This window comes from Elephas maximus, chromosome 3, assembly GCF_024166365.1.
Source record: "Elephas maximus indicus isolate mEleMax1 chromosome 3, mEleMax1 primary haplotype, whole genome shotgun sequence".
In the NCBI taxonomy this organism is placed as follows: Eukaryota; Metazoa; Chordata; class Mammalia; order Proboscidea; family Elephantidae; genus Elephas; species Elephas maximus.
The window spans coordinates 55,699,118-55,725,198 of NC_064821.1; the positions used below are offsets into that span (position 1 = coordinate 55,699,118).

Consider the following 26,081-nt stretch of genomic DNA (forward strand, 5'->3'; position numbering starts at 1 on the left):
ATGGCCTTACAAAAGAGAAGAGACACAGGCAGAGTTACCATGCAGTTATGCCAAAGTAGCAAGCCAAGGAATGCCCAAAGCTCCCAGAAGCCCAGAGACCTAAGAAAGGTTCTTCAGAGACCACATGACTGCTGACACCCTGAATTCACCCTGAATTCCGACATCTAGCGTCCAGAACTGTGAAACAACAAATTTCTATTCTTATAGGCCACTAAAACAGAACAAAACAAAAAACCATTACCATTGAGTCGATTCCGACTCATAGCAACCTTTAGGACAGAGTAGAACTGCCCGATAGGGTTTCCAAGGAGCGACTGGTGGATTCAAGCTGCCAACGTTTTGGTTAGCAACCGAGCTCGTAACCACTGTGCCACCAGGGCTCCTAAAGGCCGCCAGTTTGTGCTATTTTGGTGTAGCAGCTCTAGGGCAAATGCGCGCAGCCACGCGCAGCCACACGCATCTGAAGTATCATAGGATCTGTGTGGGTGCTGATAAAAATGAGCTATTTACCTAGCATTTTGCATATTTTCTTTTTTATTTAAAATTTTCCCTATATCTCAAGATTTCTAACTACAAACATGAACCATATGAGAACTACACATGACAGAAGACAACATCAAATTATGTATTTACTGTTCCAAAGAGAATTCGAACTAAAGCGTTTGGAAACCTTGATTGGGAAAAGCCAAATGATAAGAGGATATTTTAGAGGAGTATCTTGAGATCTCAAAACCCCAAGTTAGGCCTGGATAAAAAGCAGGTGGGATTGGAATATCCACAATTGCCAAGGATTTCTTTAACTGCTGGGGTCCTCGAAGCCAGATGCTGAATGCGGCACTGGAACGGAATTTCCAGACGGCACCCTTGTGTGGATTAAGAGTGGCTCACAGCCCTAGAGCTCGCTCTTGAACAGTGTGGCCCACCTCCAGCCTCTCAAATCCCCACCACCTGCAGCAGGAGTGAATCAGCAAAGCTGCTTAGAAGGCTTTTTAATGGATGACTTGCAACCCTGGGGTTTCTGGGTTTTTTTAGCCACCCACTTTGAAGTGTGAATTTCTGAGAGAAACTTGGAAACCACCCCCAAGTGCTGCCTGGTTCCTGGTCCAAAGACAGGCAGCCTGAGAGAGAGAGAGAGAGACACCAGGTGCAGTGCCCCAGAGGCACCGGGGATGTAAGGGCTGCTTAGGGGGGCCCTGGTGGGGAAGGCAGGGTTTACAGCTTAATTCTTAGCAGTGTGAAAGACTGGTCAGAAATCTAAACGTTCTGTTTCATTCGCCTTCCTACCATTCTCAAGAGCTCCTAGGTGGTGCTTAAAGTGCCTGACTACTAGCCAAAACGCTGGCAGTTTGAACCGACCTAGATGGAACTGACTTGGCAGCACCTGACATCAAGAACAGAGGCACCTCAGAAGACAGGCCTGGTGATCTGCTTCCGAAAGGTCACAGCCTTGAAAACCCTATGTTGCACTTCTGCTCTGCACACATGGAGTCTCCATGAGTTGAAGTCGATGCCATGGCAACTAACAACAACAATCATGATCCTCAACTTCTCAAATGCAAATATAAACCAGAGGAGAATACTTACAGCTTATATGGTAAAAAAAAAAAAAAACAAAAAAAACGGGTTCACAGTCCTGATACACAAAAGGCTCTTATAAATGAATCAAGAATGACAAAGAAAAGCCCAGTACCAGATGGCTTCACTGGTGAATTCTACCAAACATTTAAAGAGAAATTAACATCAATCCTTCTCAAACTCTTCCCAAAAAATGGAAGAGGAGGGAACACTTCCTAACTCATCCTATGAGGCCACTACACTGATACCAAAGCCAGACAAAAATATGGTAAGAGAAGAAAACTACAGGCCCATATTCCTTAAGAGTATAGATGCAAAAATCCTCAACAAAACATCAGCAAACTGAATTCAGCAACATATTAAAAGAATCATACACCATGACCAAGTGGGATTTCTCCCAGGAATACAAGGGTGGTTCAGCATAAGAAAACCAATCAATGTAATACACCACATTAATAGGATAGATACGGGGGGAAAAACCACATGATCTCCACTGACGCAACAAAAGCATTCGACAAAATCCAGTGCTCTTTCATGATAAAAACACTCAATAAACCAGGAACAGGAGGAAACATCCTCAACATGGTACTGGCCATATGTGAAAAATCCACAGCTAACATCACGGCGGCAAAAGACTGAAAGCTTGTCCCCTGAGATCAGGAACAAGACAAGGATGTCCACTTTCACCACTTCTGTTCAACATAGTACTGGAAGTTCTACCCATAGCAATTAGACAAGAAATAAAGGGTATCCAAATTAGAAAGAAAGAAGTCAAGCCATCTCTGTTTGCAGATGACATGATTTCGTATGCAGAAAACCCTAAAGAATCAAAATAAATAAATAAATACAAAAGTTAGAGCTGATAAATTCAGCAGTTAACAGAATACAAAGTCAATACACAAAGGAGTTGTTATTTCTATATGCCAGCAGGGAGCGAACCAAAAAGGATATTAAGAAAACAATTCCATTTACAATAGCATCAAAAAGAATAAAATACTTAAATTTAACCAAGGAAGTGAAAGACTTACACACTGAAAACAACAAAACATTGCTGAAAGAAATTAAAGAAGACCCAAATAAATGGAAAGATATCTTGTGTTCATGGACTAGAACACGTATATTGTTAAGATGACAATACTACTCAAAGCAACATACATATCCAATGTAATTTCTATCAAAATCCCAACAACAGTTTTCACAGAAATAGAAAAACTCATCATAAAATTCATATGGAATTTCAAGGGACTCAGAATAGCCAAAATAACATGGAAAAAGAAGAAGAAAGTTGGAGGACTCACATTTCTCAATTTCAAAACTTATTACAAAGCTATAGTAAGAAAAACAGTATGGTACTGGCAAAAGGATAGACATATAGACCAATAAATAGAGAGCGCAGAAATAAACTTTCCCATATAAATCAATTGATTTTCAATAGGGTGCCAAGACTAAATGGGGAACGGACAGTCTTTTCAACAAATGGTGCTGGGAAAACTGGATATCCTCATGCAAAAGAAAGAAGCTGAACCCTTCCTTACCTTATATACCATTTACAAAACTCAACTCAAAATGGATCAAAGACCTAAATGTCAGAGCTAAACTATAAAACTCTTAGAAGAAAACAGGGGAAAAGCTTTATGACCTTGGATGTGGCAATGGATTCTTAGGTATGGCACCAGAAGCATAAGCAATAATAGAAAAAATAAATTAGTTGAACATTACCAAAATGAAAAACTTTTGTACATCAAAGGACACTGTTACAGATTGAATTCTGTCCCCCAAAAATATGTGTTGGAATCCTAACCCCTATGCCTGTGGAGGGGACCAGTCCCTGGAGAAGGACATCATGCTTGGTAAAGTAGAGGGTCAGGGAAAAAGAGGAAGACTTTCAAGGAGATGGGTTGACATAGTGGCTGCAACAATGGGCTCAAACATAGCAATGACTATGAGGATGGCATAGGACTGGGCAGCATTTCAGTCTGTTATACATAAGGTGTCTATGAGTTGGAAATGACTTGACAGCACCTAACAACAACATACCTGTAGATGTGGACCCTATTTGGAAATAGGGTCTTCTTTGTTGTGTTAATGAGGCCATACTGGTGTAGGGTGTGTCTTAAAACTTTTGAGATAGAAAAAGAACAGCTTAGACACAGAGATAATCAAGCACAAAGGGGGGAAGACAGATGCCACGTAGAGATTGCCAAGGAATGCCAGGGTTACAGAGGCTGAGACTAGGGAGGCTCCCTTAGAGCCGGTGCCCTGAATTCTGACTTCTAGACCCCTAAACTGTGAGAGAATAAATTTCTGTTCTTTAAAATCACCTACTTGTGGTATTTCTGTTACATCACCACTAGCAAACTAAGCATTTGGTACCAGAAGTAGGATGCTGCTGTAACAAATACTGAAAACGTGGAAGTGGTTTTGGAATTGGTAATGGGTAGAAGCTGGAGGAATTTTAATGTGTTTCACAGTCAGGCCTCAGACTGCCTTAAAGAGACTGTTGGTAGAATTATGGACATTAAGGGAAGGGCAATTCTGATGAGGACTCATAAAGAAATGAGAAACCCTGAGAAAGCAGAAGTAGAGAAAGCTTCCACTGTCATGAACAGAATGTTGCTAGAAATGTGGATGTTAAATGCGCTTCTGTTGAGACTTTAAAAGGAAATAATAACCATGTAATTCGACACTGGAGGGACGCTGATGCTTTTTGTGCAGTGGCAAAGGACTTTTCTGAATTACGTTCAAATGTTTGGTGGAAGGTAGAGATTGTAAATAATGACCTTGGATAGTTGGCTGAGGAGATTTCCAAGCAAAATCTTGAAGGGGACACAAGGTTTACATTATGTATCTTTTACCACAATAAAAAAAAAAAAAACAGAAAAATTAATCAACAATGAAAAACTTATTTCCACACAGAAATTTGACCACAAATGATCACAGCAAATTATTCAATAGTCAAAAGGTGGAAACAACCCAAATCCCCATCAACTGATGAATGGATATACATTTAATGTATGTATGTACACACAATGGAATATTATTTGACAATAAAAAGAATTACTGACACATGCTACAACATGGATGCACCTTGAAAATACTAAAATATGATATTAAGTGAAAGAAGACAGTCACAAAATTACAAAAAAACACATACTTGATATCGTTTACAGCATAAATATATATACGTACAATACACACATATGTATAGTCACACATCGCTTAACGTCCATGACACATCCTGTGAAATAGGACAGTATGTGATTTGAACGTTGTGTGAACATCACCCGTAGCTCAGGCACAGTCTAACCTGCTTGGGAATTGCCACTGGCCCCATACTGCCTTCATGAGCCAGCAGCTGCTGGAGCTGGAGCACTAATCCAAACTCAACAACATGCTGCATGCAGGAAGCTATTTCGTCCACTACATCCCATTATGTCTGTTACATCTGCTGTGTCCCATCCTCCGACTGGGATTCTGAACTCTATTATAACCTTATGGATTGCAGACACGTATGTGGTCAGACACTACCCAGACATTATGCAGTGCAGAACTGTGTGTGTGTATATATATATATGTATATATGTAGTTGTTAGCTGCTGTTGAGTTGATTCTGACTCATGGTGACTCATGGTGTGCAGGGTAGACCTGCTCCATAGGGTTTTCAAGGCTGCGACCTTTCAGAAGCAGATCACCAGGCCTGTCTTCCTACGCGCCTCTAAACCAAAACGAAACCCACTGCCATCGAGTCAACTCTGGCTCATACGACCCTACAGGACAGAGTAGAACTGCCCCACAGGGTTTTCCAAGGAGCACCTGGTGGATTCAAACTGCTGACCTTTTGGTTAGCAGTCATACCACTTAACCACTATGCTACCAGGGTTTCCTAGGTGCCTCTGGGAGGGTTGAAATCACCAGCCTATCAGTTAGTAGTCAAGGGCTTATCTGCTTGTGCCGATTATATATTATATATATATATAATATATATATATATACCTATATTGGCCCTGGGTTGGGTTATCTATGTATATAATGGAATATATACAATACATTAGATAGGTAGGTAGGTAGATCGATATAGCTAAAAGATCTTAATGTAAAAGGCAAAATCATAAAATGTTTAAAAGACAACATCTAGGGTGTTATGGATTGAAATATGTCCCTCCAAAATATGTGTTATAAATCCTAACCTCTATGCCTGTGGATATAATCCCATTTGGGAATGGGTTGTCTTTGTTATGTTAATGAGGCAGGATTTGTGTAGGGTTATGTCTTGAGTCAATGTCTTTCGAGATATAAAAGGGATTAAACACAAGCTAGCAGAGAGACTGGGGAAGAGAGATGCCAAGTACAGGGAGACTGCCCAGGAGCAGAAGCTCAGAAGAGACAAGGACCTTCCTCCAGAGCTGACAGAGAAAGAAAGCCTTCCCCTAAAGCCAGTGCCCTGAGTTCAGACTTCTAGCCTCCTAAACTGTGAGAAAATAAATTTGGTTGTTAAAGCCATCCACTTGTGGTATTTTTGTTATAGCAGCACTGGATAACTAAGACATAGGGAACAGCTTTATGAATTTGAAGAAGTTCCTAAAGTAGCTATGAAGGAAAAATTGATAAATTACATTAAAATGAAGAATTTCTATTTGTCAAAAAAGATCTAAAGAGAAAACACACGGCACCATCGGGAGTGAATAATTATAACACATATAACTGACAAAGGATTAGTATCTAAAATGAAAGCAAACAAAAACGTCTACATACAAAAAGACAAACAATCCAATAGTAAAATGAGCAGAAGATTTAAACAGGCATTTCAGAGAAGCTGAAACCTGAATGAAAAGATGTTCAACCCACTAAGAATCAGGAAAATGCAAACAAAAAAAAACGTGAATACCATTTTACTCCCATGAGGTTGGTAAATTTTAAAGTCTGATGATACCACCACTGTAGGGAGGATGTGGCGCAACCAGACTCTGACACATTGCTGGCTGCAGTGTAAACTGGGAAAACTGCTATGGAAACAACTACGTACTATTTGAACAAGTTGAAGATGCACATGCCCTGTGACCTGGTTCCACACCTAGGCGCCTGCCCTGGAGAGGCTCCTCACACATGCCCCAGGAGCATTCACGGCAGCACCATTTGTCTCAAAAAAGAAGAAGAAATAACCCAAATGTCCACCGACAATGTAAAGGATAATGGGATACTACAAATCATCAGTGAAAGTGAAATACAACACCATGGAGTAATCTCCAGAACATAACTTGAGCAATTCAATCAAGTCTTTGAAGAAAACGATATCATATTAAGTTCAAAAACATGTAAAATATTAAACAATACACTGTTCAGCATTATAAACACGAGGTAAAAACCATAAAGAAAAGCAAGAGAATGATAAAAACAAAATCAGTGATTCCCTGGGGGTGGGGTCGGGGTGGGAAAGGATCCGGGAGAGGTGGGGCAGGACTCCACAGGTAATGGTAACATTCTTTTTCATAACCCCGGTGACAGGTACATGGGTGTTCCTTGTATCCTTACGTGCTGTATACTGTAACTATTATTTTGTATCTACTCTGGTATTTAACAAAAACAGTTTATAAAATTAGACAATGTTTTATCTTCCTTTAACGATGTTTTGAAACATTAACTTGGGCCACTGACTGAGTTACAATAAACGAGGCAAGTAGCTGACAGGGGCCCACATGACCCTCCGACTCCTGCAGTGAGAAGTCTTCACCAATCTGGCTTCTGGGATTCAGAGACACAGCCTCCCACTGGGCAGGACCTCGAAATTAGAGGACAGCCTTCCCTTCGGGACAGGAAAAGTGAGCTGCTTAGATTAACAGTTCTAGTATAGGAAGTGGTACAGGCAGGGTGGTCTGGGATAAAGAATTTAACTTTACCCAAAGAATTTGGTCTTTGTCCTCAATTCCTGTGAGATAAACTCTAAAACCTTAGAATTCCCAGTGACTGAGGTGTCTCTGATGAACCCTGATGGCGCAGTGGTTAAGTGCTATAGCTGCTAACTCAAAGGTCGGCAGTTCAGATCCACCAGCCGTTCCTTGGAAACCCTATGGGCCAGTTCTACTCTGTCCTATAGAGTCACTGTGAGTCAGAATCAACTTGACAACAACGATTTTGGTTTTGGTTTTTTGTTTCTAGGCTACATCTTGGGGTTTATGCTAATAAGTGCCTCTTGGGTAGGGGCTGGCCAGTTGAGAAAGACCCACCAAGTGATATTAGTCTGACCTCAGGAGAGGGGGGAGAGCCAGAGGTTGAATTCATCCGTATGGTGCAATGATTAAATCAATCACGACAACATAACGAGGCCCCAGTAAAGGCTCTGGACACAGAAGCTCTAGGGGCTTCCTGGTTGGTGAAAGACATTGATGCATGTGGGAGGGTAGCGTGTCCTTTTTTGGGATATGGAAGCTCCTTGTTGGGAACCCCCCCAGACCTTGCCCTATGCATCTCTTCATTTATATCCTTTTTTGCTATAATAAAATTCTAACCATAAGTATAACAGTACCTTCCTGAGTTCTGTGAGTCGTTCTAGTGAATTATCAAGTCCAGGGTAACGGAAGCTAGCAGGTCAGAAGTGAGGAAGCCCCGAGGATCCCTGAACTTATGGCTGGCATCCTGAGGGAGCAGTGGGAAAACACCAAATTTGTAATCAGCAGGTCAGATGTGAGGGTGTCATGGGGATTCCCAAGCTTGTTGCTGGTGTCTGAAGTCTGGGGCAGACTTGGCAGTCTGGAGGTCTGTGCCCTTTAACTTGTGAGATCTGACCTAGCTGTGATGGCTAGGGTCAGAGTAAGAACTGGAACTGAATTGGACAGAAGTGAATTGGAACTGAATTCAGTTGGTGTCAGGAAGTGGAATAGGTATCAGTGATCTTTACAGGTGAGGAGAACAGATTCTATGACCAGACCTTTAAAACCAAAAGCTGCGCACGGCTGAGTATGTATGTGGTATTACAATGAACCCACCAAGCTTGCTTTCTGGCCTAGTCCCCATTTTGAGGCTTTGTCCAAGCTGCCCTTTACACATGAGCTAGTAACTCTCAATCCTAGCCATGTCTTTGCTTCCTTTCTTTCAACTCAAGGCATAATAAGAAACTTCTCTCGAATTCATAGCAAACAGGTTTGAACTCACAAACCCAAGACCCAGTTTTCTACATGTCTCTGTGTTGATTACATCATTGAGGTCAGTCTTAATTTGACCTCAAACTGTCAAGCTATTGATACCCACGAGGCCCTCCTGGAGTGCTAGCCACCTGTGCTAACACTCAATACACACATCTGTAGCAAATGCTGAAATCACTTAATGCTAAATGCTTAACCTTTGACCTCTATCATTTCAATCATTTAAAAGTTGTTGCTGGCAAAAGAAGTGGATTATGGTCTCCAGAATAATATGCTTTGTGTACAAAATGTATTCGGAGTTCTTTTCTCTAAGGCTGCGGTCCTTCCCTGTTATGATGTCCACTACCCACCCATGCAGGCACTACCCCTTGGGGAATTCCAGGCCTGTGGAGAACAGGCCACCTGGTCCTTTTCTTAGCAAACCGTTAGACCTCTGGAGCCCCACCCACAGAGGCTGCCCTTCCTATGTTCTATATGGGAGGGTTCAGGAGACTACTTGAAAGACCTACAGACCTTTGTGTCTGTGCAACAAAATCAAGCCATTTTATTGTCTTCAAGACTGTCGTTTAAAAATGGTCTTCCCTATACATACATAGATACGCACAGAATATCCCTGGAAGAATACGTAGATACTATGTTATCTGGAAGTGCAACTGGGTCAGACGTGGGAGGGTGACTTGCTTTCCATAGTACATTCTTTAGAACCTTCTCATTTGTGTAACCTTGTGCATGTACTCCTATACCAAACATCTTTTTTCTCCTTCAACTTGCACATTTTCTTTCTTGACCCTCTCAAGGGTCTCCTAACTAGCCCATAATACCACTAGTTACCAATTATGGAGTCAGGGACTCCACTAAGCACTTTTTGTGCATTGCCTTTTTAATAATTTCACCCAATAAAGTTATGTGTGAGATAATCATTATCCCCATTTTACAACTGAAGAAACTGGGGCTTAAAGAGGTCAAGTTCTTTGCCCAAAGGCACACAGCTAATAAGCGTAAGAACCACATATGAGCTCAGATGTGTGTGACTTAGTTCTTGCTTCTAACCACTACCTTGCACTGTTGGGGTTCTGAAGTGGGGAGGGAGGGACGGAGGGAGGTGATTTTGCTCCTCCCCTCCTCAGGAGACATGTGGCCGTGTCAGAAGACATTTTCGGTTGTCACAGCTAGGGGGGAGGGGTGGGGTGAGAGGTGCCACTACTGGCATCTAGTGGGTGGAGGCCAGGGATGCTGCTAAACATCCTGCAGTACACAGGACAGTCCCCTACAATGAAGAATTATCTGGCCCCAGATGTTAATAGTACCCAGGTCAGAAACCCTGCACTACTGGAAAAAGACAGAGAAGCCATCTTCTGACCTAAATTCTCTCAGTGTTTCCACCATGTCCACTCCCCATATTATAGCCAAATACCAAGTAAACCATCAGGTCCTTCTGTCTGTTCAGTCAGTAGTATGGCCAACCCCTCATCACATCAGAGTTCTCTCCAGCCCCACCTGCCAGTTCTTTTTCAGCCTGTGAAGGCTGATCCGCCAGCCAGCCAACAACAGCTACTGAGTCCCAGCTGTATGGCTGGAAATGAAGGACAGAGTAGACCTGTCCCATAAGGTTTCCAAGGAGCAGCTGGTAGATTCAAACTGCCAAGCTTTTGGTTAGTAGCCAAGCTCTTAACCACTGTGCCACCAGGGCTCCAGAAAATGAACTACACATTGGGAATACCAGGATAAGTAAGACCCTACCCCTGCATCAAGGTGCTGATGGTGCAGCAGGGAGAGAGACAAGGAAACCTATGATTACAATATGAAGGTCACAGAAGAGGAGCTCCCAACTCAGCTAGGGTGGTGGGGGGGGGCCTGGGTAGGTACTATAAGACAGCACTTTTGCTCTTATGACTGTCCTTATCGCAGCCCTGCCTTGGTTTTCTGTTCCAAATACAATGACAACAGCTTCCATGTGTTCGGTGCTTACTGTGTACCAGGCACTGTGTTAGGCGCTTTACAGGTATTAACTCATTAAATTCTTCCCAAGGCAACTGAGCTTGAAGGAATAAACAGGCAGAGGGAATCCTTCCTTCCCAAGTATCCCTCGCCAGACCTTCGAAGGCATGGTCTCTGAGAAGGCACAGACTGACTTTCATTAGAAAGCTTGGTGAACTCTTGAGAAGTAGGGAAGGCAGAGAGGAGTGCTCGATCCTTCAGGTGCAACTGGGATACGTTAAGTTCCTGCCTCAGGGATGTAAGGGCAACCTGGCTTCTGCATGGGTTTCGGCCTTCATACTATTGCAATCGCCTCCAAACCATTCTGCACCTTGCAGCAGGAGGTAACTAACATTTTATAAGTGCCTACTACACAGCTGCTGTTGCTGTGTGCTGTCAACTTGATTCCAACTCATGGCAACCCTAAAGGACAGAACAGAACTGCCCCATAGGGTTTCCTAGTCTGTAATCTTCACAGGAGCAGATCACCAGGTCTTTTCTCCCATGAAGCCACTGGTGGGTTCGAATCACCAACCTCGGGTTAGCAGCTGAGCAATTAACCATCGTGCCACCAGGGCTCCTTCTACACAGCAGACATTGTGAATTACATACCTGGTCTCATTTAATTCTCAAACAATTCTGAGGTAGACATTGTTATCCCTACTTTACAGATGAGGAAACTGAGGCTCAGTGAGGAAGTGACCCCCTGGACATATAGAGTCAGTAAAGAGAGGAGCAGGGATTCACACTCAACCCCAGAGCCCTTGATGCTGCCTCTGAGTGGACCTTTACAGTTAGCAATGCAAAATGACAATCTGATCACGCCCTTCTTTCTAAATCTTCACCACCTCAGACAAGCCTTCCGCCATCAGTCGCCTCCTCCTACGTACCCATGCACGCTTGAGCAGTCCTCAGCGAGAAAGCTCTTCCTCTGTGGAATTTCTCACACTGTACTGTGATTATCCACTCAGCTAAAAGCCCCTTGCTCCCCGGGATCCCACCTTACTCATCTCCACACCCCCACACCTAACACAGTGTCTGCTACTCACTGGCACAGGAGACGCTGAATGCACAAACAAGCCTGGACCCCCTGGGCCCAAGCAACACAAACCTACCTGAAGCCAGAGCAGCCTGCCTTGGAGAGGCAGAGGCCTGGTGAGTAGGCCCAGCCCTCTTTCACCACTTACTTCAGTGGACTTCACCTCAGGCTGGGACCAAGCTCCAAAGTGAATAACCGAGTCATAGTTGAGAACAGTAAAATTTCCCTTGAAAATCCTTTAGGAGAACATCACACTGGACATCTCCTAGCCAGCTTTCCCCTCGACCTTGGAATAGTCCTAATTCCTCTTTACTTATGCACCAGATGCAGCAGGTGGCTTATGTCTGAGGCCATGTTGTAACAAAAATACATATCTTTAAACACTAGAATTTTAAAAGGAATGGGCATGAGCTCCCGTTCTGTCTCTCTCCTTCTTTCAGATGAAGTATGTACACAATGGCAAGAGCTGCAGCAGCCAGCTTAGACCATGCAACAGAAGGCCAGGTTTGAGCAAGGAGAGCCACATGATCAAAGGAGCCCTGTTCCTGGCTGACTTCAGAGAACACACCTAGGTGTCCTACCAGCTCTGGACTGCAATTCGTCCAGACTGTTAAGAGGGAGAAAATAAAATTCTATTTTGTTTCAGACACTATATTTTGGGATCACTTTGTTGGAGCATTTTAGATTGTACCTAATTAAAACAAGGTGTGAGCATTGTCTAATGATTAACTGACTCTGGTCTTTGTTGATAAAACAACAATACTACTATCAACAACTTCCCAAACAAACTGTAACTGTTGTTAGTTGCTGTCAAGTCGATTCCAACACATGGCAGCCCCATGTGTGCAGAGTAGAACTGTGCTCCATAGGGTTTTCAAGGCTGTGACCTTTCAGAAGCAGATTGCCACATTTGTCTTCCAAGGCATCTCTGAGTGGGTTCAAACTGCTGACCTTTTGGCTCATAGTCACATGCTTAACTGTTTGCGTCACCATATTTCTACTATGCCGCCTTTTTTCTTGTCCTACTCTAGGCAAGTGTTCCCACGCAAAAAGCTATCTTGAAAGGTGATTTGAATCATGTTGAACCTAGAAAAAAAGGACAGACAAACTGACCCCCACCCCTCCTAGTCTGTTTCATCCTTGAGTATTATGGGCATACCTCAGATTTCCAAACAGCCCAAGCCACGCTTTTCTGACAGTCTGTCTGTGTAAACTCCAGGTTGGCTCCCCTCTTCCAGCTCAGGACCTGGATCAAAGATACCCAAGTGGGAAATCTGATGAGAACCCTAAGAGTTGCTCTTTTATTCATTCACCAAACACAGGCAATTGCAGAGCGTGACAGAGCCTGGCACAAAGTCAGTGCTCAATAAACATTAAATGTTATCATCTTGGCCTGCTATATGTCAGACACTGTGCTGGATACCTGGCATGCAACAATGAACAAGCCCAGTCCCAGTCCCTATGCTCAGAGAACTGCTGCTCAATAAAAGACACAATATAACACTGGTAAGCAAAAAACACCAAGGCTGTGCCCAAGTATTATTGTAGCACTAGCATTCCTCTGGGACATCCTGGGCACGGCTTCTCATTTCATACTGTCATCCTAGGTAAGTCCCCTCGCATGACTTTAGTGACCTTTGATGGATGACAACTGCTATAGCTTCACTGGACATACTTGAATGTTTTCAGGCATCTTAATTTCACCATGTTCAAAACTGAACCTATCTTCTCTCCTCAAATCTGCTCCCCATTTTCAATGTTCCCTATCCCATTGAGCAGCATCACCATCCACCAGTCAAAACCTTGCGGTCAATCTTGACTCCTCTCTCCCCTAACTGCTTCACTGAGGCAGTCACCAAGTTTTGTCAATTTCACTTCCAAAACATCTCTCCCTGCCCTCTGCCTCTACCCTAACTCAAGGCCACCCTCATTTCTCACCTGCATTATTCTAGTAACCTCTTAACTAGCCCCCAGACCCACTCCCTTTAATCTAGTCTTCACATAGCTACAGTGATATTTCTAATTCACAAATCTGATCCTTAAATGGCTTTTCCATTAATCTAAAATTCAGAGTCCTTCACTAGGTTTACAAGGCCCCATAGGACCAGATCACAGTCTGCTTCTTCAGTCTCTCATCTTTATCTTTCTCTCTCTAGGCAGAAAATGTATTCCAATTAGACTGGTCCCTGAGCTTTCTCACAAGCTACATCTTCAACTCTCCCCTCTTCCTGACTCCATCCTACTAAACATCCTTCAGGTCTCAGCTCCGTAGAGACAGATGCCCCCCTGGTTTCCCTTAGACTGAGTGAGGTGCCCCTACTCTGCACTCCCAGAGCAAGGAGAGCTTTTCTTCCATCAGCGCAGCATCAGAACTGCCTACTCATCTATACACCTTCCACATGAGTCTCTGAGCTCTGGGTGATGAAGATAATATGGATAAGGACAGTAACTAACACTACACAACACTTATTTTACGCCAGGAAGTCTTCTCAGCACTTTACACCTACTATCTCATTTAATCCTTATAACGACCTTAAAAAAACAAAAACCAAACCCACCCCCGTCGAGTCGATTCCAACTTATAGCGACCCCATATGACAGAGTAGAACTGACCCATAGAGTTTCCAAAGTGGGCCTGGCGGATTTGAACTGCTGACCTCTTGGTTAGCAGCCGTAGCACTTAACCACTACGCCACCAGGGTTTCCATAACAACCTTAGGGGGTAGATTTTACTATCATATCTGCTTTAAGGATGAGGAAACTGCAGCAAACAGAAAAGAACCTAACATGTCTAAGGACGCAGTACGGAGCCGGGATTGAAACCCCGGCAGTCTGACTCCACAGTTCACACACCTAACCACTACTCCGGGATCGAGTCTGTCTGGGTCACCTGCTGTATCCTCGGAACCTATCAGGTGCTTGAACCATTCAGTGGAACGACTGAATGAATGAAATAATTTTATATAGAAACAGTGTCTGCCTCCTACTCTGCCAGCAGCTCTTAAGCGCTCCCAGGCTTGTGCCCTCCGGCCAGAGCCGATGAGAGCTGCCCCGGCACCTGGCCATCATCTCGCAGCAGCAGAACGCCCACCCGCCGCGGCGCGCGGGGTCAAGGGGCGGTGACAGCCGGGCGGGGGCGGAGATGCTACCAGCTGGGGAGTCATCCATCCTGGGAGGCGACTCGCGCCCCCAGGCCGGGACAGCCGGTCTGCCCGCCCACTCCCCACCCCCTTCCCGGCGGCGCCCCCCGCCCAGCTGTCCCACGCCCTCCTGTCCTGTCACTTCAGTCCAGGTCCCGTCCCATTCCACTTTCCTCCCCTCCCCCACAACCGTCCCCCGCCTCCCGCCGCGCCTCATCGCCCCCGCCACCCGTGCCTCCGCCCCGACTCCCCAGACTCCCCCGGCCCGAGGCGCTTGCCGACCCTCACCTGCCATGTCCCGGACCCCACCACAGAGGGAGGTGCATCACGGCCGCGAGAAGGCCGGAGACGGCACTTCAGAGCAGACAAAGGGCGCCGCCATGTTAGAGTCGGGCGGAATCGACCTCGCCGGCTTCCCGGCTGCAACTTCCGGCGCATGAGCAGCGCCCACGCTAGCTGTGCGACTGCAGACAGGCGCATGCGCCTAACTGTCCAGAAGTTCTACGTTACAGTGCTGTGCTTCGGCACTTGGAATTGTCATCATTGTACCTCTTCCTCGGTTTTCTGTTCCAAATATATCAACGGATTCCACGTGTTCAGCGCTTGTTGTGCACCAGGCACTGTGCTAAGCGCTTTACGAGTATTATTAAATCCTCACAGCAACTGTACCCGTTGCCGTTGAGTCGATTCCGACTCATAGCGACCCTATAGGACAGAGTAGAACTGCCCCATAGGGTTTCCAAGCAGCGGCTGGTGGAGTCGAAAGGCCAACCTTTTGGTTAGAAGCCAAGCGCTTAACCACTGGGCCACTAGGGCTCCGCGCGCCCACCATAGGATCGTATTATCCTCCCGATTTTGAAGAAGGGAAGTGAGGCTCAGAAAGGACAAATTGCCCGTAGTTACGTGTCTTCTAAGTGGTAGTGGAGAGGAGATGTGAACCCAGTTTCGGCTCCAAAGCTGATCCTTTTGCCCCGGCAGGTCCCTAATTTTGGTTTTCCACTTTCTGAACCAACCATGACCCTCTTCCCTGTTTAGACAGATTGCGGATTAGCGTGGAAGTCTGAAAACAAAGTACCTGCAGACTTGAACCAGTCCCTCTAAGCCGATCTTTCCACCTTCTCAGTACTTCTAGGCCACTGATTTCTCTATTTCCTCACCAAATACAACCTAACCCACTGCCGTGGAGTTGATTCTGACTCAGTGAGTACAAATGCCCGATAGGGTTTCCAAGGCTGTGAATCTTAGGGAAGCAGACTACACATCTTTCTCCGGAAGAGCAGCTGGTGGGTTCCAACCAGCAACCTTTTGGTTAGCAGCCAAGCGCTTTAACCACCGTGCCACCAGGGCTTCTTTACCTCCTCACAGTACAGGCCTTTTCCCTTTTCATTTCTGATCGTGTTTATTTTCTATGCTCCATAATTTTAACAAAACTGTCAACATCCTTGGAAACCCTGGTGGTGTAGTGGTTGAGTGCTAGGGCTGCTAACCAAAGGGTCAGCAGTTCAAATCTGCCAGGTGCTTCTCGGAAACTCTATGGGGCAGTTCTACTCTGTCCTATAGGGTCGCTATGAGTCAGAATCGACTCGATGGCACTGGGTTTGGTGTTTTGGTTTGGTCAACATCCTAAATTTCTTTGCACCTCTGTCTCTTTGTCACATGGATCTGATAAGAATCCTGCCTCTGAATTAATTCAACTGAGCCTTTTCTCTGCCTGTACCCACATAGCCAAGCACAGTGGGAGAAAAATACACAATGGGGCAGGCTGTTCCCTGTAAATTCAAGAGCACAAGCTTTAAGCGGGACTTAAACAAATGTCATTTTGGCCTACTTACTACTTCTGTCTTCACAATGACTAGAGAAACTAAAAAGCTGGGGGGAAATAATAGCTGTTACGGATTGAATGATGTTCCCCCAAAATATGTGCTGTAAATCCTAGCCTCTATTTCGAATCCACCAGGTGCTCCTTGGAAACTCTATGGGGTAGTTCTACTCTGTCCTATAGGGTTACTATGGGTCCAAATCGATTCTATGGCAGTGGGTTTGAGGTTTTTTTAGTTTATGTCTGTGATTATAATCCCATTTGGGAATGGGTTGTCTTTGTCCTGTTAATGAGACAGGATTAGTGTAGGGTGTATCTGGAGTCAATCTCTTTCGAGATATAAAAAGAGATTAAATAAGGGAGCAGAGGGAGAGAGATGGGGTAAGATAGATGCCAAGACACATGGAGATCCCCAAGGAACCAGGAAGCGGAAGCTGAAGAGACAAGGACCTTCCTCCAGAGCCTTTAGACAGAGAAAGCCTTCCCCTACAGCTGGCACTCTGAATTCTGAGTTCTAGTCTCCTAGACTATGAGAAAATAAATTTCTGTTTGTTAAAGCCACCCACTTGTGGTATTTCCGTTATAGCAGCACTAGATAACTAAGACCATAGCAAACCTAATAGAAGCCTCGAGTCTTACTAAGCATACAAATCTACCTCTGTGTCCATCTGTGTTGGATGAGGTCAGTCAGGACTCGGCATCTATTTCTTACATAATTCACAAAACTAAAATTTCATTTCCCAGACTTAAGTGCAGTTAGATCCCAGATATGGATGGGTTCTACCAGTTAGTGAGATTTGGAAGGTGTAAGGGAGGCAGTGGCCATTGTCCTATAGCTTTTGAATGATTTCTCCAGGCAAGCAAGGTCATGCAGATGTGGGGGTTTGCAGCAGTACTTGGTGGCCATTCTCCAACTTCATGACTGTCCAGAAGCATCTTTGCAGTGGTAGCCAAACTCAGTATTCCAGTTCCCAGGAACCAACTTCTAGTCCCAAATTCTAGATCCATGAATCCCATTTCTGATGATGTGTTCTTGAATGTAATAATTCCATTGGTGGCCTCTTGATTCTCCATCTTCCTGATAGTGGCAGAAATAATAGCTCCTAATTGGTGAGTTGTATAGTGTTCTGGGAGCCACTCCTGGAGGCCCAGTCTAGAGACTATTCCTTCAGCCCTTCCAAAAATTTATAAACAATTCTCTGTATTAAATCCCTCTCTGCTGAAAAGAAGTCTAGAGACAGACAAATGATGACATGTTCTGTACCTTGACTGTATCATTGTTAAGATCCTGGTTTTGATAATGAAAATGTTCTGTACCTTGATTGTATCAGTGTTAATATCCTGGTTGTGATATGTACTGTAGTTTTCCCATGTGTTACCACTGGGGAAAAGATACATGAGATCTCTCTGTATCATTTGTTACAATTGCGTGTGACTCTACAATTATCTCAAAATAAAATGTTTAATTTTTAAAAAAGCCTAGAGAGCTATCTATTTGCTTTACTAAACCACAACTGAGACAGATTTAGTACCAGGGAAGTTGCAGGCACCTGATCCTCAAGGGTGGAAATTAGGAAATTGGATGTGAAGGTGATAAGGATCAAGTTACTGTTGGTTATCCATTTCATGCAGGGGAAAAATAGTTACATTAGGTTACCACTTATCACAACAAGTATCTATGCCTGTGGAAATTTGCCTGATGAAGACAAGATGGAGCTGTTGTTGTAACTGACCATTATGGTGGGACTATGAGGACTGAATAAGGAGCCCTGGCAGTGCAACGGTTAAGCACTCAGGTGCTAACCAATAGTTTGACGGTTCAAACCCACCCAGCGGCTCAGCAGGAGAAAGACCTGGCAATCTGCTTCCATAAAGATTACGGCCAAGAAAACTCTATGGGGTAGTTCTGCTCTCTCACATGGGGTCACTAGGAGTTGAAATTGACTTGACGGCACCCAACACCAAAAGGACTGAGGGGCGGGCTGGCTATTTATAACTGCACCAGAGAGCTTAAAAAGAAAAGTTTAATGTTTAAATTCTCAGCTCAAGACAGGGTCAGAGGACTGAGGACCATTCCTGGCTACTCCAAAACATGTTTCTAATCTTTGGTAGTCACAGGCCCCTGTAGCTGAAAATTGGACAAAGCTAATCCTGTGGGTCAATGAATTGCACCTGACCAGGTCTTTAATGTGAAAGTTGGTGCGTCACATGGGAACAAATGGCACTTAGAAAGTGAAATGAGGGAACTCAATTCCTTGACCCCAAGATCCACTTAGGCCCCTTTGGCAAAAGAAGCAGCACCTCCTCCCATCCGATGAGGCTGATCCCGCTTTCCTTGGAGAAGTAATGACCACACCTGAAAAAGTTATTTTGTAAAGGAATGCTGATTACTCTCAATGGTCACCCTTCCACCCTTCATTCAACTCCAGATCTGTAAGGAGAGTCAGATTCCAGAATGCCCCAGGGGACAAGCACACAGTTTGACCAAGAAGGCTTACACACTCACCCCCAAAAATGTAATCCTTAGCTACTTAAATGGTCTGAAATATGGGGGATGAGGGTGGAGTTGGATTTTATGGGTGTTAGGTCAGGGAGCCCTGGTGGTGCAGTGGTTAAGAGCTCAGGCTGCTAGCCCAAAGGTCGGCAGTTTGAATGCGCCAGCCACTCCTCAGAAACCATATGGGGCAGTCCTACTGTGACCCATGGGTTCTCTATGAGCCAGAATCAACTCGACAACTGCACTCAACAACAACAGATCAGGGAAGGGGCCCTGGGGGCGCACTGGTTGGCTATTCAAATCCACCAGCCGCTCCTTGGGAACTCTATGGCGGAGTTCTGTTCTGTGCTATAGGGTCGCTGTGAGTTGGGATAGACTCCACAGCAATAGGTTTGGTTTTGTTATTGGTTTTTTTCTTTTCTTTTTTTTAGGTCAGGAAAGAAGAAACTTAACATTGGACTGGGCTAAATTTATCAATATAAGTGCATGTAACACAGATTTAAAAAAATTTTTTTATTGTGCTTTAGGTGAAAGTTTACAGCTCAAGTTAGTTTCTCATACAAAAATTTATATACGTATTGTTATGTGACCCTAGCTGCTATCCCCATAACGTGACCACACATTCATCATTTCAATGCCAGATTTCCCGGGTCCGTTCAACCAGCTCCTATCGCTTTCAGCCTTCTTATCTTGCCCCCGGGCAGGAGCTGCCTACTTAGTCTCATGTATCTACTTGAAGTAAGAAGCATGCTCTTCACAAGTATCATTTTATATCTTACAAACAAACAAACAAAAAAACCAAACTCGTTGCCATCAGGTTGATTCCGACTCACAGCGACTCTATAGGACAGAGTAGAACTGCCCCATAGGATTTCCAAGGAGGACCTGGTAGATTTGAACTGCTGACTTTTTGTTCAGCTGCCGAACACTTAACCACTGTGACACCAGGCTTTCCTTTATGTCATCGTCCAGCCTATTCTTTGTCTGAAGAGTTGGCTTCGGGGATGGTTTTAGTTCTAGGTTAACAGAGAGTCCAGGGGCCATGTCTTCTGGGGTCCCTCCAGTCTCAGTCAGACCATTAAGTCTGGCCTTTTTACTAGAATTTGAATTCTGCACCCCACTGTTCTCCTGCTCCGTCAGGGACTCTCTGTTGTGTTCCCTGTCAGGGTGGTCATTGGTGGTAGCCGGGCACCATCTAGTTTTCTGGTCTCAGGCTGATGAAGTCTCTGGTTTATATGGCCCCTTTTGTCTCTTGGGCTAATATTTTCCTTGTGTCTTCGATGTTCTTCATCATCCTTTGCTCTAGGTGGTTTGCGACCAACTGATGCATTTCAGATGGTTGCTCACTAGCTTTTAAGACCCCAGATGCCGCTTACCAAAGTGGGACACAGAATATTTTCTTAATAAACTTTGTTATGCCAGTTGACCTAGATGTCTCTGAAACCATGGTTCCCAGGCTCCCGCCCCTGCTACACTGTCCTTTGAAGTGTTTGGTTGTCTTCAGGAAACTTCTTAGCTTTTGGTTTAGTCTGGTGGTGCTGACTTTCCCTGTATTGTGAGTTATCCTTCCCTTCACCTAAGACAATTCTTTTTTAGTTAGTTGCCATCGAGTCAATTCCAACTCACAGAGACCCTAAAGGACGGAGTACAACTGCCCCATAGTGTTTCCAAGGACTGCCTGGTGGATTCAAACTGCCAACCTTTTGGTTAGCAGCCATAGCTCTTAACTATTACGCCACTAGTTAGCAGACCCCCTGGAGGCGTAGTGGTTAAGTGCTATGGCTGCTAACCAAAACATCGGCAGTTCGAATCCACCAGGTGCTCCTTAGAACTCTATGGGGCAGTTCCACTCTGTCCTATAGGGTCACTAGGAGTAGGAGTTGACTCCAGAGAAACGGTATTTCTTTTCTTTTTTTTTTAAATCTAGTTGGTGAATTCCGCTGTCCCTGCCTCCCCACCCTCATAACCATCAAAGGATGTTTTCTTCTGCTTTTAAACCTTTTCTTGGGTTCTTATAATAGTGGTCTCATACAATATTTGTCCTTTTGCAACTGACTAATTTCACTTAGCATCATGCCTTCCAGATTCATCCATGTTATGCTTTCCAGATACATCGTTTTTTTTTTTTTATCATTGCATAGTATTCCATTGTGTGAATATACCATATTTGTTTATTCATTTGTCCATTGATGGGCACGTGGTTGTTTCTATCCTTTTGCTATTGTGAACAGTGCTGCAGTGAACATGGGTGTGCATATATCTATTTGTGTGACGGCTCTTATTTCTCTAGGATGTATTCCAAGGAGTGGGATTGCTGGATCGTATGGTAGTTCTATTTCTAGCATTTTAAGGAAGCGCCAAATCCATTTCCAAAGTGGTTGTACCATTTTACATTCTCACCAGCACTGTGTAAGTGTTCCAGTCTCTCCACGACCTCTTCAATATTTATTATTTGTGTTTTTTGGATTAATGCCAGCCTTATTGGGATGAGACGGAATCTCATTGTAGTTTTGATTTGCATTTCTCTAAAGCATTTCCTCATGTATCTGTTAGCTACCTGAATGTCTTTAGTGAAGTGCCTGTTCATATCCTTTGCCCACTTTTTAATTGGGTTATTTGTCTTTTTGTGGTTGAAGTTTTGTAGTATCTTGTAGATTTTTGAGATTAGACCCTGATTGGATATGTCACAGCCAAAAATTTTTTCCCAGTCTATATGTTGTCTCTTTACTCTTTTGGTGAAGTCTTTGGATGAATGTAAGTGTTTCATTTTTAGGAGCTCCCAGTTATCTAGTTTCTCTTCTGGTGTTTATGCATTGTTAGTAATGTCTGTTTACACCATGTATTAGGGCTCCTACCATTGTCCCTATTTTTTCTTCCATGATCTTTATCATTTTGGATTTTATATTTAGGTCTTTGATCCATTTTGAGTTAGTTTTTGTGCATGGTGTGAGGTATGGGTCTTGTTTCATTTTTTTGCAAATGGATGTCCAGTTATGCCAGCATCATCTATTAAAGAGACTGTCTTGTCCCCACGTAATGGACTTTGGGCCTTTGTCAAATATCAGCTGCTCATAGGCGGATGAATTTACATCTGGATTATCAATCCTGGTTCCTTTAGTTTATGCATCTGTTGCTGTACCAGTACCAGGCTGTTTTGACTGCCATGGCGGTATAATAGATTCTAAAATCAGATACTGTGAGGCCATGCACTTTGTTCTTCTTCAGTTATGCTTTAGTTATCTGAGGCCTCTTCCCTTCCCATATGAAGTTGGTAATTTTTTTTCTCTATCTTTTTAAAAAATGTCATTGGAATTTGGATCCGGGTTGCATTGTATCTGTAGATCGTTTTGGGTAGAATTAACATTTTCACAATGTTGAGTCTTCCTATTCATGAGCAAGGTATATTTTTCCACTTATGTAGGTCTCTTTTGGTTTCTAGCAGTAGTGTCTCGGAGTTTTCTTTGTATCGGTCTTTTACGTCTCTGGTTAGATTCATTCCTAAGTATTTTGTCGTCTTCGGGGCTATTCTAAATGGTATTGATTTGGTAATTTCCTCTTCGAAGTTCTCTTTGTTGCCGTAGAGGAATCCAACTGATTTTTGTATGTTTATCTTGTATCCTGATACTTTGCTGAAATCGTAACACAGATTTGAATGTTCCAGCTCAGACAGCTGGGGATGGTTCTAACAGTTAACTCAGTTCATTGATTAAAATATGGACTGACCTAATAAAAAAATATACAGTCTTCATTAAATGAAGTCGAGATGCCACAAACTTCTTAGAATAATATAGAGGACAGTGTTATTGATTGAATTGTGCCTCCCAAAAATATGTGTTGTAAATCCTAACCTCTATGCCTGTGGTTATAATCCCATTTGGGAATGCGTTGTGTTTGTTATGTTCATGAGGCGGAATTAAAAAAAAAAAAAAAAACCATTGCTGTCTAGTCGATTCTGACTAATAGCAACCCTACAGGCAGAATTAGTGTAGGGTATATCTTGAGTCAGTATTTTTTGAGATAAAAAGAGATTAAACAAGCAAGCCATCCAGGTGTGGAATTTCTGTTATAGCCAAACTAAACCCACATAGTAGAACTGCCCTATAGTGTTTCCAAGGCTGTAATCTTTACAGAAGCAGGCTGCCACATCTTTCTTCCTCAGAGCAGCTGGTAGATTCAAACCACCAACCGTCTGGTTAGTAGTTGAGCACTTTAACCACTGGACTACCAAATCTCCTTCCTATTATAGCAGCAGTAGACAACTCAGACAGGCAGAATCTAAGAATTTGGTCTAGGAGGCGGGAACACGGCAGGTGTTAAGTACACAAGTGTTGGTTGAGTTGATTGAGTGAATGAACCCTGGTGGCACAGTAGTTAAGAGTTTGGCTGCTAGCCAAAAGTTTCGGATCCTCCAGTGCTCCTTGGAAACCCTATGGGACAGTTCTACTCTGTCCTATAGGGTCACTAGGAGTTGGAATTGACTTGACGGCAACGGGTTTGGTTTGGTTTTTCGGGTTCTCATTAGGTGCCATTGCTCCAGTATATTACTAACCAGGTCTATCAGTCCCGAGCCCCTCTCCTCCAATCTATCTTCTCAGCTGCCAGGGTGTCATACAGGGCCCATCACCATCTCCAGCCTCTCCAGCGTAAACCTCCTCCACCGTTTTCTCTAATGTCTTCCCAAAACTCAGTTAATAGTCACATGTGGGCAAACCTGGGTTCTCCCAAAAAGAATTTTTTTAAGTGGTTGACCAGCATGTAGATATAAACTTGAAGGGGTGTAGACAAACTGACAGATTTTTATTTATAAAATTTAGCTTCTTAATTTGAATACACACATTTAAAAAGTCCTGAATTATATAAACAGTATATTAATTTAGAAACACTGCTTTTTTCTCTGCTCATTTGTCATGAAATGGTTTCCTTAACTCTTTGAAGGCATCCTTGGCATACATAGCTCTGTTATGCCCATGCTTTTTCATTTATTTCTATTTTGAAAATTTCTAAGGTAAACAAAAGTAGAGAAAACAATACAATAAACCCCTATGTACCCACATCCAGATTTAATAAAAGTTTTCTTGTTGTTGTTGTTAGGTGCCTTCAAGTCAGTTCCAACTCATAATGACCCTATGTACCACAGAACGAAACACTGCCCAGTCCTGAGCCATGCTCACAATCATTGTTGCGCTTGAGCTCATTGTTGCTTAATGGATGTTTACAACTGTTTCTCCTCATTTTGAGTCGTGCCACATCAGCAAATGAAGGTTCCGAAAGCTTTACTCCATCCACATCATTAAGGTCGACCCTACTTTGAGGAGGCACCTTTTCCCCGGTCATCTTTTGAGTGCCATCCAACCTGGGGGGCTCATCTTCCAGCACTATATCAGACAATGTTCTGCTGCTATTCATAAAGTTTTCACTGGCTAATGCTTTTCAGAAGTAGACTGCCGGGTCCTTCTTCCTAGTCTGTCTTAGTTTGGAAGCTCAGCTGAAACCTGTCCTCCATGGGTGACCCTGCTGATATCTGAATACCAGTGGCATAGCTTCCAGCATCACAGCAACACATGAGCCCCTACAGTACAACAAACTGACAAACAGGTGGGGGAAAGTTTTCTATATGTATTAATTTACCTTTCTTTCTGTCATGGATTGAATTATGTCCCCCAAAAAATGTGTGTATAAACTTGGTTAGACCATGATTTCCAGTATTCTCTGGTTGTCCTCCATTTTGTGATTCTAATTTTATGTTAGAGAGTATTAGGGTAGGATTGTAACACCCTTACCAGGTTACACTCTTGATGCAATTTAAACGGAGTTTCCCTGGGGTGTGGTCTGTACCACCTTTTATCTCTCAAGACATAAAAGGAAAGGGGAGCTAGCAGAGAGTTGGGGGACCTCATGCCACCAAGAAAGCGGCACCAGGAGCACAGTATGTCCTTTGGACATGGGGTCCCTGTACCTGAGAAGCTCCTCGACCAGTGGAAGAATGAGGAAAAGGACCTTCCTCCAGAGCTGACAGAGGGAGAAAGCCTTCCCCTGGAGCCAATGTCCTGAATTTGGACTTGTAACCTACTAGACTGTGTGAAAATAAATTTCTCTTTGTTAAAGCCATCCACTTGTGGTATTTCTGTTTAGCAGTACTAGATAACTAAGACAGAATTTGGTACCAGGGATAGGGTGCTGCTCTAACAGATACATAAAACGTGGAAGCAGTTTTGAAACAGTAAATGGATATAGTTGTGACAGCAGCAGAGGACCAGCACAGCAGAGAAACTGCACTGGCAGAGAAGCGGCAACAGCAGAGAACCAGCAGCAGCAGAACCAGGAGACCAGTGCGAGACGGTGCTGGAGCGGACCTACAGAGCGAGAGAGCTGAATGTGCACAGGAGGCTTCCTGGCAGAGTGGGGTGCCTCTGGGCACTTATCGGTGGAGCTACTGAGCTTTGGAACACTTGCCCCAGCAGGGCAGATGCGGGTGTGAGGTGCAAGGGGTTGAGAGGCCAAGAAACCAGGAAACAGAAACTGAAGAGGCAAGGAACACAAGAAGCTGAGCTGCCTCAGTCTCAAAAGGTATGGCCATGACCTCAGCGGTTTCAACAGGTGGCGCCATGGCCTCTGGTGTTTCTAAGGGTGGAGTTGCCAGTCAGATGGACTAGAAGAATGGTGCCCCTAAGCTGAGGGAGCAGAGTTGCTGTCCCTGTGGGCCTGGAAGGCAGAGCTGAAGCCCAGGGCCGAGGGGCCTCCACTCAGAATCCAGAGAGTGTGGCCAATACCTAGAGGTTGGAGGACAGGGCCATTGTATAAATTGTCTCAGAGAACAGAGGATTATTTTCAAAGCTTCGAGGGCTAATGTAAGGTGTTCTGCTGACTTGCTTGGTGCCTGTTATCCCTCTTTTTCCTC

At 44.0% G+C, this 26,081-nt stretch overlaps 1 protein-coding gene across 2 annotated transcripts in view; it reads right to left on the bottom strand.

The window, feature by feature from the left end:
* The window catches only part of ZBTB17 (zinc finger and BTB domain containing 17), a 40,658-nt gene extending 25,382 nt beyond the window's left edge, over positions 1 to 15,276 (bottom strand). For both annotated transcript variants that reach the window (XM_049878014.1, XM_049878013.1), the window contains exons 1-2: positions 15,156 to 15,276; positions 12,887 to 12,973 (exon numbers count right to left, since the gene is read on the bottom strand). The gene's annotated coding sequence lies outside the window, so the exon portion shown is untranslated. The remainder of the gene's footprint in view (positions 1 to 12,886; positions 12,974 to 15,155) is intronic.
* Between the last annotated feature and the right edge of the window lie 10,805 nt (positions 15,277 to 26,081).